Source organism: Triticum aestivum, chromosome 2D (assembly GCF_018294505.1).
Source record: "Triticum aestivum cultivar Chinese Spring chromosome 2D, IWGSC CS RefSeq v2.1, whole genome shotgun sequence".
In the NCBI taxonomy this organism is placed as follows: Eukaryota; Viridiplantae; Streptophyta; class Magnoliopsida; order Poales; family Poaceae; genus Triticum; species Triticum aestivum.
Window position 1 is genome coordinate 304,433,143 of NC_057799.1, and position 15,811 is coordinate 304,448,953.

General features: G+C 45.5%; 1 long non-coding RNA gene across 1 annotated transcript; it reads left to right on the forward strand.

Annotated features, from left to right (window-relative positions):
- The first annotated feature begins 65 nt into the window (after positions 1–65).
- Positions 66–12,075, forward strand: LOC123052854 (uncharacterized). Its single transcript, XR_006425135.1, has 3 exons — positions 66–238; positions 1,509–1,611; positions 11,844–12,075. It is a non-coding gene; the product is annotated as an uncharacterized lncRNA (long non-coding RNA).
- Positions 12,076–15,811: the final 3,736 nt, after the last annotated feature.

Consider the following 15,811-nt stretch of genomic DNA (forward strand, 5'->3'; position numbering starts at 1 on the left):
TTGTCTGGCGCGCGGCCCGTTCCACGTCGTTGTTAGTTGGGGGCGGGCCGTGTTTTTTTTTCTCTCAGATTTTTGGGCTGGGGCCTTTGTTTTGTCTGTCCTCGCCTCGCATTCTTCTGCAGAGAGCGCCCATCGAGTTTTCCCTCTCGCATTCATTCGCCCGTTTCCCATTCCTCTCCAGGGCAAGCAGGCGACGGCGATTTTGGAGAGGGAGAAGGGAAAAGGGGGTAGAGACCCGGTGAATTAAGTTTCTCTTCTTGATTCTTGTAGTTTTTGTTCGATTTTTAGTACTATTCCCCTCTGCTTGTGTTGTATGTACCGCATGTTCTAGGGTTTGTCTCCGATCCCATCCAGATTTTCATCTGCTTGTTAATGGGGATCCTTCTGCGCCCCCCCCCCCCCCCCCCCCCCCCCCCGGCGTCCCCGTGAGGGAGGGGCGATTTTATCAGCGATCTTGGATCCACGCAGATGTGAGGGAGGGGGATTTTATCAATGGTAGTTTTGTCTGTGTTCAGTTCATTTTCTTGTCATTTTTTGCTATATTCAGTAGAAGTAGGTGTAGGTTCCAGTAGCTGATTAGGTTTTGATTGTACGAATTGAGGTTCAAGTTGTTTTGTTGGTTGTACGAATTGAGGGTTAACCATTTTTCTTAGGAGGATTAGGTGTGGGGAGCACTTTGTAAGAATGCGTTGTGTTCCAGATGAGTTCTCAGAACTGTACTAGTAGGATTGTTTTTCCGACCATATACTGTTGTTCTTCTTGATACCATTGTTTGTAGATTTGTCTTTTGTTTTTGTCTGGCTGCGCGCCAATAGCTAGTAAGTAAATTTTGTGAGACTGGTGGCACATTCAATTGGTAATTGTTTGCTTTTCTCGTGGCATTTTTTTAAGTAGGGGGTGAACTAGTCGTTTGATGGTTAACTGTTTTTTGTGGGTGTACTGTCGTGATAGATTGTGTTCCATTTTTCCTAACAGATCAAGTAGGACTTTTCTCTTATGTGGATGTTTATCTGTCATGGTATATGCTTGTACTTTCCAAGGCTGTATATAACCTTTATACACGTTTTTTTTTCATGTATAGTATATGAACATCAGTTATCAAAAAATGGGGATCCATCATAGGGGTGGGGAGCACTTGTAATGATGTGTTTGTGCTCCAGATGAGTTATCAGAACTGTACTAGTAGGGATTTTTTTTAACCATATACTGATGTTCATCTTTGATACTGTTTGTTGTAGATTTGATTTTTTTTTAACTACCAGATGATGAGTCATTTTAAAATGGATGCAGAAACTGTACATGATATGTTCTATCATGTTTATTTTATAGTTTTTCATGGATGCAGAAACTGTACAGGATCAGTATTTTTTTCTGTAGCTTTTCATGGATGATGTGAGTCATGATATGTTTTTGTTGCAGGCCCATGTCTTTTTCCATCATTTATCTTTTGTGTAATTGGTATTCTTTAGGAACTCACGTTCTCTTTATTTATTTTTTTGCCTTTTCAGCTCCGAAACCAGGATGTTGTGCTCAGTTTGCTTCGTTCATTGTGAGATGAACAACGGCAGGAGCTTTGGCATGTTTTTTCGGGATGTCAATGAAAGCTTTGCGGTAATGTCTGCTGCCACATTTTTTTGCTGTTTTTCATGTGCTCTGGATGTTAATGAAAAATCCACCATCGACTCGCAACTCGGATACCCGCCCTAGTTGCAAGTCCACTATTGACTCGCAACTCGAGGTTTTTTTTGTTCTTTGTCTCATGACACTTGCAAATCGACCCTTGGCTTGCAACTAGCGGTTTTTTTCCGTCGGCGAGTTGCAAGTCTACTATCGAGTCGCAACTAGTGGACTTAGTTTTGTAATTGCCCCAGTTTGCAGGTCCACGATTGACTTGCAACTTGGTAACCGCCTCTAGTTGCAAGTCCACCATTGACTCGCAACTCGAGGGCGTTTATTTGTCTCATGCCACTTGCAAATCGACCGTCGACTCACAACTAGGGGGGTGGGGGTTTCCGTGTTCTTTTTGTAACCACGCCCGAGTTGCAAGTCGATGGTCGACTTGCAACTCGGGGGGGGGGGAGGGACCGTAGTTTGCATTCGCCCCAGTTGTAAGTCCACCATCGAGTCGCAACTCGGGACATAGTTTCTTTTTTGACTTGTAAATGTGGTTCTTTTGCCTAGTTTGCAATCGCCCTACTTGCAAGTCCACCATCGACTCGCAACTCGGTACCCGCCCTAGTTGCAAGTCCATCACCCCCTTGCAACTCGGTACCCACCCTAGTTTCAAGTACACCATCGACTCGCAACTCGAGGGCTTTTTTGTTCTTTTTGTCCCATGTCACTTGCAAATCGACCCTCGGCTCACAACTAGCGGTTCTCTCCGTCGGCGAGTTGCAAGTCTACCATCGAGTCACAACTTGGTGATGTAGTTTTGTAATCGCCCCAGTTGCAAGTCCACCGTTAACTCGCAACTCAGTACTCGCCGCGAGTTGCAAGTGCACCATCGACTCGCAACTTGAGGGCTGTTTTTTGTTCTTTTGTCTCATGCCACTTGCAAATCGATCCTCGACTCGCAACTAGAGGGGGGTGGGGGTTTCCATGTTCTTTTTGTAACCACTCCTAGTTGCAAGTCTACAATCGACTCGCAACTCGGGGGGAGGGGGCGTGTAGTTTGCATTCGCCTCAGTTGCAAGTCCACCATCGACTCGCAACTCGAGATGTAGTTATTTTTTGACTTGTAAATGTGGTTCTTTTGCCTAGTTTGTAATCTTCCTACTTGCAAGTCCACCATCGACTCGCAACTCGGTACCCGCCCTAGTTGCAAGTCCACCATGGACTCGCAACTCGGTACCTGCCCTAGTTGCACGTACACCATCGACTCGCAACTCGGTACCCGCCCTAGTTGCAGGTCCCCCATCGACTCGCAACTCAAGTTTTTTTTCCTTTTGTCTCATGCCACTTGCAAATCGACCCTTGGCTCGCAACTAGCGGTTTTGTCCGTCGGCCAGTTGCAAGTCTACCATCGAGTCGCAACTTGGGGACGCAGTTTTGTAATTGCCACAGTTTGCAAGTCCATCGTTGACTTCCAGTTTGGTAACCGCCCCTAGTTGCAAGTCCACCATCGACTCGCAACTCGAGGTCGGTTTTTTTTGTCTCATGCCACTTGCAAATCGACCCTCGGCTCGCAACTAGGGGGTGGGGGTTTCCGTGTTCTTCTTGTAACCACTGTTGGGGAACGTAATAATTTCAAAATTTTCCTACGCACACGCAAGATCATGGTGGTGCATAGCAACGAGAGGGGAGAGTGTTGTCTACGTACCCTCGTAGACCGTAAACGGAAGCGTTATATCAACGCGGTTGATGTAGTCGTACGTCTTCACGATCCGACCGATCCAAGTACCGAAAGCACGGCACCTCCGAGTTCTGCACACGTTCAGCTCGATTACGTCCCCGCCTTCTCGATCCAGCAAGAGGGGCGAAGTAGTAGATGAGTTCCGGCAGCACGACGGCGTGGCAACGGTGTTGGTGAAGAACAATCTCCGCAGGGCTTCGCCTAAGCACTACGAAAACTATGACGGAGGATAAACTAGAGGGGACGGGGTTGCCGGCACACGGCTTGGTGTTTCTTGATGTGTCTTGGGTGCTAGCCCTACCCCTCTATTTATATGTTGAGCCTTGGGGTCGAAACTTGGAGTAAAAGCCTCCACAAAGTCGGTTTCACCCGAAAGGCAAGAGTCCTTCTCGGACTCCAGGGCCAGACGCCAGGGTTTCCGACGTCTGGACCCAGACGCCAGGGACCCTGGCGTCTGGCCCCCGGACTCCGCAAAACTTCCTTTTGCGCTTTCCAAAAACCTTGTGGGCTTTCCCCTTTGGCCCAAATAAAGTGTTCTTGTGCCCAAACATTTCGGGAAACATCCGGAACCCCTTCTGATGGATTCTGGAACCTTTCCGGAGATCAAACACTACTATCCACATATCAATCTTTACTCCGGACCATTCCGGAGTTCCTCGTCATATCCGTGATCTCATCCAAAACTCCGAACAACATTCGGTCACCAACATACATAACTCATAGTACTATATCGTCAACGAACGTTAAGCGTGCAGACCCTACGGGTTCGAGAATTATGTAGACATGACCGAGACACCTCTCTTGTCAATAACCAATAGCGGGACCTGGATGCCCTACATATTCTACGAAGATCTTTATCGGTCAGACCGCATAACAACATACGTTGTTCCCTTTGTCATCGGTATGTTACTTGCCCGAGATTCGATCGTAGGTATCTCAATACCTAGTTCAATCTCGTTACCGGCAAGTCTCTTTACTCGTTCCGTAATACATCATCCCGCAACTAACTCATTAGTTGCAATGCTTGCAAGGCTTATAGTGATGTGCATTACCGAGTGGGCCCAGAGATACCTCTCCGACAATCGGAGTGACAAATCCTAATCTCGAAATACGCCAACCCAACAAGTACCTTTGGAGACACCTGTAGAGCACCTTTATAATCACCCAGTTACGTTGTGACGTTTGGTAGCACACAAAGTGTTCCTCCGGTAAACGGGAGTTGCATAATCTCATAGTCATAGGAACATGTATAAGTCATGAAGAAAGCAATAGCAGAATACTAAACGATCGAGTGCTAAGCTGATGTGATCCCATTAATCAAATGACAACTCATGTCAATGGCTAGGAAACATAACCATCTTTGATCAACGAGCTAGTCAAGTAGAGGCGTACTAGTGACACTCTGTTTGTCTATGTATTCACACAAGTATTATGTTTCCGGTTAATACAATTCTAGCATGAATAATAAACATTTATCATGATATAAGGAAATAAATAATAAGTTTATTATTGCCTCTAGGGCATATTTCCTTCAGTCTCCCACTTGCACTAGAGTCAATAATCTAGATTACACAGTAATGATTCTAACACCCATGGAGCCTTGGTGCTGATCATGTTTTGCTTGTGGAAGAGGCTTAGTCAACGGGTCTGCATTCAGATCCGTATGTATCTTGCAAATTTCTATGTCTCCCACCTGGACTAGATCCCGGATAGAGTAGCGTCTCTTGATGTGCTTGGTTCTCTTATGAAATCTGGATTACTTCGCCAAGGCAATTGCACCAGTATTGTAACAAAAGATTTTCATTGGACCCGATGCACTAGGTATGACACCTAGATCAGATATGAACTCCTTCATCCAGACTCCTTCATTTGCTGCTTCCGAAGCAGCTATGTACTCCGCTTCACACGTAGATCCCGCCACGACGCTTTGTTTAGAACTGCACCAACTGACAGCTCCACCGTTCAATGTAAACACGTATCCGGTTTGCGATTTAGAATCGTCCGGATCAGTGTCAAAGCTTGCATCAACGTAACCATTTACGACTAGCTCTTTGTCACCTCCATAAACGAGAAACACATCCTTAGTCCTTTTCAGGTATTTCAGGATGTTCTTGACCGCTGTCCAGTGATCCACTCCTGCATTACTTTGGTACCTCCTTGCTAGACTTATAGCAAGGCACACATCAGGTCTGATACACAGCATTGCATACATGATAGAGCCTATGGCTGAAGCATAGGGAACATCTTTCATCTTCTCTCTATCTTCTGAAGTGGTCGGGCATTGAGTCTTACTCAACTTCACACCTTGTAACACAGGCAAGAACCCTTTCTTTGCTTGATCCATTTTGAACTTCTTCAAAACTTTGTCAAGGTATGTGCTTTGTGAAAGTCCAATTAAGCGTCTTGATCTATCTCTATAGATCTTGATGCCCAATATATAAGCAGCTTCACCGAGGTCTTTCATTGAAAAATTCTTATTCAAGTATCCCTTTATGCTATCCAGAAATTCTGTATTATTTCCAATCAGCAATATGTCATCCACAAATAATATTAGAAATGCTACAGAGCTCCAACTCACTTTCTTGTAAATACAGGCTTCTCCAAAAGTCTGTACAAAACCAAAACTCCGAGAGGCTTGCATCGGTCCATAAATGGATCGCTGGAGCTTGCACACTTTGTTAGCTCCCTTTGGATCGACAAAACCTTCCGGTTGCATCATATACAACTCTTCTTCCAGAGATCCATTCAGGAATGGAGTTTTTACATCCATTTGTCAAATTTCATAATCATAAAATGCGACAATTGCTAACATGATTCGGACAGACTTAAGCATCGCTACGGGTGAGAAGGTCTCATCGTAGTCAATCCCTTGAACTTGCCGATCATCGGGCAAGTCAACCAAAGTCCACACTTTGTTCTCATACATGGATCATATCTCAGATTTCATGGCCTCAAGCCATTTTGCGGAATCTGGGCTCACCATCGCTTTTTCATAGTTCGTAGGTTCGTCATGGTCTAGTAACATAACCTCCAGAACAGGATTACCGTACCACTCTGGTGCGGATCTTACTCTGGTTGACCTACGAGGTCCAGTAACAACTTGATCTGAAGTTTCATGATCATCATCATCAACTTCCTCACTAATTGGTATAGACGTCACAGGAACCGGTTTTTGTGATGAACTACTTTCCAATAAGGGAGCAGGTACAGTTACCTCATCAAGTTCTACTTTCCTCCCACTCACTTCTTTCGAGAGAAACTCCTTCTCTAGAAAGGATCCATTCTTAGCAACGAATGTTTTGCCTTCGGATCTGTGATAGAAGGTGTACCCAATAGTCTCCTTTGGGTATCATATGAAGACACATTTCTCCGATTTGGGTTCGAGCTTATCAGGTTAAAGCTTTTTCACATAAGCATCGCAACCCCAAACTTTAAGAAACGACAACTTTGGTTTCTTGCCAAACCACAGTTCATAAGGCGTCGTCTCAACGGATTTTGATGGTGCCCTATTTAACGTGAATGCAGCCGTCTCTAAAGCATAACCCCAAAATGATAGCGGTAAATCAGTAAGAGACATCATAGATCGCACCATATCTAGTAAAGTTCAATTACGACGTTCGGACACACCATTACGCTGTGGTGTTCCGGGTGGCGTGAGTTGCGAAACTATTCCGCATTGTTTCAAATGTAGACCAAACTCGTAACTCAAATATTCTCCTCCATGATCAGATCGTAGAAACTTTATTTTCTTGTTACGATGATTTTCAACTTCACTCTGAAATTCTTTGAACTTTTCAAATGTTTCGGACTTATGTTTCATTAAGTAGATATACCCATATCTGCTTAAATCATCTATGAAGGTGAGAAAATAACGATATCTGCCGCGAGCCTCAACATTCATCGGACCACATTGTAACAGCCCCAAAATTGGGTTATCAATTTTTGTGCTGTTATTCTCTCCTGGCACTCATTTTCAAAATGTTCTCCTGAGTTTGCTGGATGACCCTGAGAAAATTTTGTCATTTCCAACCTTTCAAAATCCTGCTCATGTCTTTTTCAGTGGGCAAGACCTCATTTGCATCAGCTCAATTCCTCTTAAACCCTAATTCCAAATTTTTGGAATTTGGATATGCCCTTATGATTACAAAGGAGCCACCATTTTCCTTATTCTGTTGATCCTCCCAATTGATCCCAGAGATCATCCTATCTTTCTTAACCTTGGATATGCAAAAATATTGCTAAGTCCAATGCAATATTTTTGAATTATGATTTATTCCTTTTCTTGCCTTTTCGAGGAATAAAATCCAAAGGCATATCTAGCCATCTCCTAAATTCATGAGAATTGGTGGAGTTGATCTTATGCCTAATCCAAGCTCTGGCAAGTATATTGGCCATAATTAAATAAGGAAAATTGCCTTTTCCTATTTAATGCCAATATTGCATTTCTGCCAATTTCCAAATGAACTACTATTTTTATACCAGAGAAAATTCCCACATAAATTGTGGAGCTTGTCCTTGCTATATAATCACTAGTTCCATCCTAATATCATGATTCCACAGTTCAAAATTTGGCACATGATCCAATGCAAGTTTCTGCCTTCTCTGAAATTTTGCAAAGGAAGTGCTTTATTGCTAAGTCCAATTGAGCTGAAATAACCCATGGATACCAAAGATGAGCTCAACCCATTCACCCTAGCTCCCTGTGCAATTTTTCAAAGTTTCTGACCAGAACACAAGTTTGTGAAGGAAGTACCTTGATAGTGTTTCCAAATGGGATGAAACTTTTCCATCCTCTCAAGTGTCTCAAATCATTATCCTCCACCCAAATTCAGTTCATTTAACTGAACTATGTGAGCACAGGAGCAATTCTTGTTTTCTGTCCAAATTTTCAGTTTGTGAAGCAAGTGTACTTTATCTTGCTCCATTATGGCTGATAATTTTTCCAGGCCTTCTCCTACTCATATAACCTATCTCCACAAGATTGTGGCTCATTTCACTTGACCAATTGCCCTGAGGATTTTTTTGAAGTTTTTGGACAGAAATGATAGCTGTGAAGGAAGTACCATTTTGGTGAGTCCATTTGGTATGAACTTTTTACAGCATCATGGTATGTTCAAATCATCAGGCTTTGCCAAGTTATAGCCCAATCCATCACTCCTAGTGAGTGTTTCATCATGATTAAGTTTCTAGGTCAGTTTTGGTGGTTGTACAGCAACTATGGTAAATAGTTGTCCATTTTACCTCAAAACTCCCAGGACCGTAGTCCTTTCTACCCCAAGCCTCTCGGACATCTAGTTTACCATTTACCCTCTCTGGTTTAATCTCTAGGATGTTGCCAAGTTTGCAACAGCAAACTTGTGGAGCTTGTTTCACTCATCTCCATTTGTCTCTGCCCGATCTTTCACCATGGTAACACTCTACGCTGGAAGGACTACGCGGTAGACATGAATTTACATCAGTTAAAACCCCAAAGCGTGCCATGCCAGTGGTGACCACGCGTGTAACCAGCCAAAACGTTGGTCTAGCCACTGTGGTCGTCGGCATCGCTGCCCCGACCGCCTCTGGCCTCGCCATTAATGTCGAGTAGCCCCTCCCCCCTCGTCGTCGTCTTCCCTCTGGACCGCTGCCCCCCTTCGTTTTCTTCTCCGGAGAGCTGTGCCAACGACTGGAATAGTGCGCTCCTGTGCATCGTCGTCTTCCTTGTCGATGTCTTCTTCCTTCGTTCGTCCGCACGCCTTCCTCGTCTCCATGACCCTCTGGCGTTCGTCTTGATCCCCCTCGTCGCCTTCCCGTGCCTCCCCGTGAGCCTTGGCCGCGCCTGCGCCCTCGCCGGCGCACGGACACGTCGCACGCCGCGTGCCACCTCGCCCCCCCCTTCCCGAGCTCTCCCGTGGCTATAAGTAGAGCCCTCGAGCTCTTCCGCGGCCACAATGCCTCTCAAATCCTCCCCACTCGCCTCGAAGCTCCACATCCCCCTCCATGGCCGAATGGCCGCCGCCGATCCCCCTCGGCCATTCTCTCTCTCCGGCCGTCCCCTGCCTAGTCTGAGCCCATGGATGGACGCGCCACTCCCCGTCGATCCTCCCTGGCTCGCCGCCCCTCCGCTTCCCCCACCAGAACCCCATGCCCAACATAGCCCGAAGCCCCTCTCCGCCGCGTGCCCTGCTGCTTCTTCTCCCGCGCTCCTCGCCGGCAACCGAGCCCACCAGGAGATGCGCCTCGTTCTCCTGAGCTCGTGGGTAGGTCGGCCGTCGCGAGAGGTGGCCGGACGCGCCGACGATCGCCGTCGGGGCGATCCCCTCCCGCTGCCTCGCTCGACCCCGAGCGTGAGGAAGAAGAAGGCCAGGCGGGCCCCGCCCGCGTTGACCCTGCCTCTGGGCCCCACCTGTCGGCGAGACGGGGAGCGCCACGTTGGATAAGTGGACGCGCCCCAGGCGCGAGTCGTTTTCCCCACGCGAAAGCGTATTGCTGGATAATGCGCTTTCAATCACCGAAAGCGTATTCTTCCTCTTCTTCGGGTTAGAATGCGCTTTCCTTTCTGGAAAGCGTATTTCTGAGAAAGACGCGATCTGTTTTTCTGCTAGGGCCCCGTTTGTAATGATTTTCTTTACAGATTGGTCCCTGATAGTTAAACGGTCATATCTTTTTACCCACAACTCCAAATGAGGTGAATCCAAAGCCCACGTCTTCGTTTCGTCGAGCCCGTTCCGTTGATGTCATTTTCATAATATTTTCACACAGTGAAAATGACCTTTTTGCCCTTGCCCGTAAACAGCCCCCTCCGAGAAGGAACTGTTTCCGGCAAATCTTTTCGCGATCATTTCACACTTCTTCCCGGAGTATTTGTCGACCCCCAGGCAAGCCAACCTCTTATCATGTTGACTTTGCTTGCACCTTGTGTGTGTGTAGTTGCAGTTGTTTTATATCGTTTTCATCGGCAGTTATTTCTTTATGCCTATCTTGCATGCTTGTGTTTCATGATACCTTTGCCATGTTAATTAGAATGTTATTATTAATAATGCCATGCCACTACTCTACTTTATTTGCATGTCATCGTTATAAACTGTTATGAGGATTGTAATGCACCGTTGATATACTATTGTCGTGTCCTTTATGTTATAGTTGTGCACTTGAGGAGTTCAATATTTTGTTCGTGCATTTGTATGCGGCATGTTGCACTCATGTTAAATATGTTCATGATGATGGAGAAGGAAATAAAATGACTTAATAATAACAAACCTCCTCCGTCATCGATGGGATCGAGTCATAGTGCCGCCAAACCGAACTTTTTCAGTGCAGCCACATTTGCCTTATGGGAGGCCTTAATGCGAGCTATTGTCGTGACATCTCGCCGGTGCCTCCCACTAGGGAAGGTTATGGGCGTGCTTACCCTGATCAGGTAAGCGGACATAACCTTGTGTGCTCGTTTTTGAGATTTTTGGTACCGGTCCCCGAGTGGGAGTGTCCCCGAGTGGGAGTTGACCATGACGGTGGTCGGGGTGTCTTTGGTAGACACGAGGCCACCCAGGACCAGCCCGTTGGGGATTGGGTCGGAGTGGCCGGGAGAGCGTCATGGCAGTAGGTTGGTTTCGTCGGAATGCCGTTGGTCCACCCGAATGGGATGACGAGGCCATGGTTCCGTGGTGTGGGTACAGTGTGCTACCTCTGCAGAGTGTATAAAGCCTATTGATAGCAACAGTTCGTAGTAGGTCCCACTATCAGGTCTTGGTCAAAATGGAGGACAAACCGAAATAATTAAGTTGGTAAATAAATATGTGATAACAAGAATATGGTAACTTGAACTATGAGATAGTCGTGAGGAGTCACGACGATATTTTGATGATGAGATAAGTGGTTGTGATCGCCGTAAGGATCACGGGCCAAATATTGGTCGTGGTTGTGATCGCCGTAAGGATCACGGTTGGAGACCAAGTGTTGGTCGTGGTTGTGATCGCCGTAAGGATCACGAGTTGTTCTTGAGAAAGACCACTTTGGTGGTGTGTTTGTGATCCTGAGATGATCACAGTTGATAAGAGAGTCCGAGGGACTTGGTGCACAAGTTTGGTTGCATTGCTAGAATAATATATCATTATTTGCATTTAAAGAACCATGATAGAACAGAAGATGATTGCATAATGTTAACATGCTATGTCTGCATTGGATATTATTGGTAGTTTATTTTCAGCATAGTTTCTTGATGCCATGCTATGCTTTGATTGACATGTTAAGTTATGCCATGATTGAGATAAAATTCTATGTTTTGCTATTACAATGTTATAATCATGTTCTGATATGCCATGTCATTGCCATGTTAGTAGATGTTATGATTTTGTTCATGCTTAGTTGATTTTATCATGCCATGTTTAGTAATTGATATGAGATAGGGTGTTGCATGCGCTCGGTTCTTGCTTTGTCTGCAGCTTGTTTGGATGCTATGTATTTGGTTGTCTTGCAAGTACATTCAATGTACTGACCTGGCGTGTCATGCCAGTTTTGTAGGTCGTACCCGTATTGCTCGCTTGATCCGTCGTGCTAGGTCGTAATCTTGCCAGTCCTGTGAGTTGTGGAGCCCAGCTAGAGTTGTTATGCTACCAAATCAATACTTACGCCGCCATTTTTATCAGACTTTCGCTGTCATTTAATAGCCTTAGGGCTATGCCAGATAATTGTATTCATCAATGATGTAATCTCATATACATGTATTTGATGAATATTTTTGTACCTGGAATGCTGTATTATGGACCTGTCGTGCGTCAGGTGTTATCCTGGGCTGACGTGCGAAGGCCCCCTGCTCCATGCGGATCGGGGTGCCACAGGGCATGGTATCAGAGCAGCCAGGCTGGCATAGGTTATCCTAGTATTAGATCACCGCTACCATTAACCGGTAATGGCCCTAAGGGATTTGACCCATCCCTGCATACGGCATGGCCACTGTTAATCAACAGGTGGCGCAGTCGGGACCGACACGTCCTCACCCCGCTGTCCCCGCCTAGTTATCCGTGGCGCGAATAGCAACCATATCCTTTCGGGTCGGCCACACCGCTCACCCTTCGCCATTAAGGGAAAGGGGCCACACCATGCGGGCATGTCTCGCATAGCTGCCTATAAAAGCCCCCTTTCCGCTCGCCGTATCGCTCACCCCTCAGTCAACCATGTCCCTGCAGAGAAGCCTAGCTAGTAGCACTCCAGCCATGACTGGCACCTTCAAAGCTCCCAAGTTTCACAGCCGCACCGGTGCCGTCAACCACCCCGGCTTTCCACCCCTTCTTGCTGAGATGCTCACCAAAGCCTTTGGCTGTAAGGCTAGCCCCGATTACCTGGTGTTCCAATCATCACCCGTCCCTCACCTTCATCGCTTCGATGCAAGAGTGTGCATCAGCCTAGCAGCGGATGGCCAGCCGTTGGTTTTTCAGGGTAGAGCTATGCCTACCTCTGATTTAGCCATTCAGGTCGCTGCTGTGGAGGCTATGCTTCACCTCCGAACCAGATACCCGCATATGGCAGCAAGGCGTGATTTCTGCTTCTACCCCATTGTGACAGAGGTAGGAATGCAGCCTTCTCCCGCTAGCCAAGGAGATGACCCCGCAATCGCTCGCCTGGTGCAGTATATTACCGCCCAGGGGATGATGATTTCCCAGATGCTTGCCGAGTTTCGAACTCTGGACAACGATGCGGTGCGAGTCGTCAAGGAAGCTTACCGTGAGGCTCGTAAATTCGCATCTCAAGTCATTTGTCCAACGCCATTCGAACCAGTGTTGTCCTCTCAACCCGTGTTGTGGCCTAGACCCAACATCGTCACCCTCGACAAGGCTATTTTACAGATCCACCAGCAGCATTTGCTCGGATCAATTTCAGCCACACCCCCAGCAGCCGAACCCCAACCCATAGTAGTGTCGGATGATGAAGATGGAGATTGGCTCAGTCTTCGTCCTCCCGGAGAGCCCCAGCAAGGCTGCATGACCTCAGTCAAGCAGTAAGATGATCAGTCTGTCGGTTCATCCTTGATATGAGGGTAGAACTATGTATCCCTAGATGAGTTGCTTCGTTTAGCGCGTAGCGTGTTCGTGTTCTGTTGTCTGCTGGTACTGTTGTAGTCCGTATGCTGTGTTCTATGTATGTTTTTGTGCTTTTGTTTTTGTGTTGTTTTTGCTTGTCTCTCTGTCAAGCAGAAATGTTTGACTGGGTTGACACTGTGTTGCTAACAAGATTTTAATTAGTAGATCACATACACTAAATTAACCCTGACTCGTCTCGAGTCTATAATAAAATGCGCGCTGGTGTAGGTATATGTATACCAGGAGTACGTATATGTATACCAGGAGTACATATACCCACTAGCATTAAAACACCGTAGAATGATTTTGCCTGGTGTGTTTTCCGTTGCATGTTTATTGCCTCTGTTTGTTTGCTAGTTCAGATTTTTCTGCATACTGCACGCATACCCGGTTCACCCACGAGTACATTCGGGCAGTACTCGGGGAAATGCAAAGTCACATATCCCTATCTATCTGTGCGTACGCCGTGTGCCGGATTTCCAACTCTAGAAACCCCGCAGAGGCATTTCCGCTTGGAAATTCCTCGTCTCTAAATCTTTTTCCTGATTTCATTTCCGGAGAAACACTGCCAATTTTATTTCACTCGATCCAGTACATCTACCCCGATACAGGTTTCACCCTTGATTCTACCTCGACACCTACGTTTCGTGGAGGAATCCGCGAATTTTTTTTCTCGGTGCCCCCAACTCGTTTGAATTTAACCAAAGGATTAAAAATTAACCCCGAGGTTTTTCTCCGGAGTTGTTATTCTTTCGTTTGTGCTGTAACCCTAGGAATCTCGAGGACGAGATTTTATTTTTAAGGGGGGAAGAGTTGTAACAGCCCCAAAATTGGGTTATCAATTTTTGTGCTGTTATTCTCTCCTCGCACTCATTTTCAAAATTTTCTCCTGAGTTTGCTGGATGACCCTGAGAAAATTTTGTCATTTCCAACCTTTCAAAATCCTGCTCATGTCTTTTTCAGTGGGCAAGACCTCATTTGCATCAGCTCAATTCCTCTTAAACCCTAATTCCATTTTTTTGGAATTTGGATATGCCCTTGTGATTACAAAGGAGCCACCATTTTCCTTGTTCTGTTGATCCTCCCAATTGATCCCAGAGATCATCCTATCTTTCTTAACCTTGGATATGCAAAAATATTGCTAAGTCCAATGCAATATTTTTGAATTATGATTTATTCCTTTTCTTGCCTTTCTGAGGAATAAAATCCAAAGGCATATCTAGCCATCTCCTAAATTCATGAGAATTGGTGGAGTTGATGCTTATGCCTAATCCAAGCTCTGGCAAGTATATTGGCCATAATTAAATAAGGAAAATTGCCTTTTCCTATTTAATGCCAATATTGCATTTCTGCCAATTTCCAAAGGAACTACTATTTTTATACCAGAGAAAATTCCCACATAAATTGTGGAGCTTGTCCTTGCTATATAATCACTAGTTCCATCCTAATATCATGATTCCACAGTTCAAAATTTGGCACATGATCCAATGCAAGTTTCTGCCTTCTCTGAAATTTTGCAAAGGAAGTGCTTTATTGCTATGTCCAATTGAGCTGCAATTTGGCAGGTTGTTTAGCAATGTTAAACAACCCATGGGTACCAAAGATGAGCTCAATCCATTCACCCTAGCTCCTTGTGCAATATTTCAAAGTTTCTGACCAGAACACAAGTTTGTGAAGGAAGTACCTTCATAGTGTTTCCAAATGGGATGAAACTTCTCCATCCTCTCAAGTATCTCAAATCATTATCCTCCACCTAAATTCAGTTCATTTAACTAAACTATGTGAGCACAGGAGCAATTCTTGTTTTCTGTCCAAATTTTCAGTTTGTGAAGCGAGTGTATTTTATCTTGCTCCATTATGGCTGATAATTTTTCCAAGCCTTCTCCTACTCATATAACCTATCTCCACAAGGTTGTGGCTCATTTAACTTGACCAATTGCCCTAAGGATTTTTCTGAAGTTTTTGGACAGAAATGATAGCTGTGAAGGAAGTACCATTTTGGTGAGTCCATTTGGTATGAACTTTTTACAGCATCATGGTATGTTCCAATCATTAGGCTTTGCCAAGTTATAGCCCAATCCATCACTCCTAGTGAGTGTTTCATCATGATTAAGTTTCGGGGTCAGTTTTGGTGGTTGTACAACAACTATGGTAAATAGTTGTCCATTTTACCTCAAAACTCCCAGGACCGTAGTCCTTTCTACCCCAAGCCTCTCGGACATCTAGTTTACCATTTACCCTCTCTAGTTTAATCTCTAGGATGTTGCCAAGTTTGCAACAGCAAACTTGTGGAGCTTGTTTCACTCATCTCCATTTGTCTCTGCCCGATCTTTCACCATGGTAACACTCCACGCTGGAAGGACTACGCGGTAGACATGAATTTACATCAGTTAAAACCCCAAAG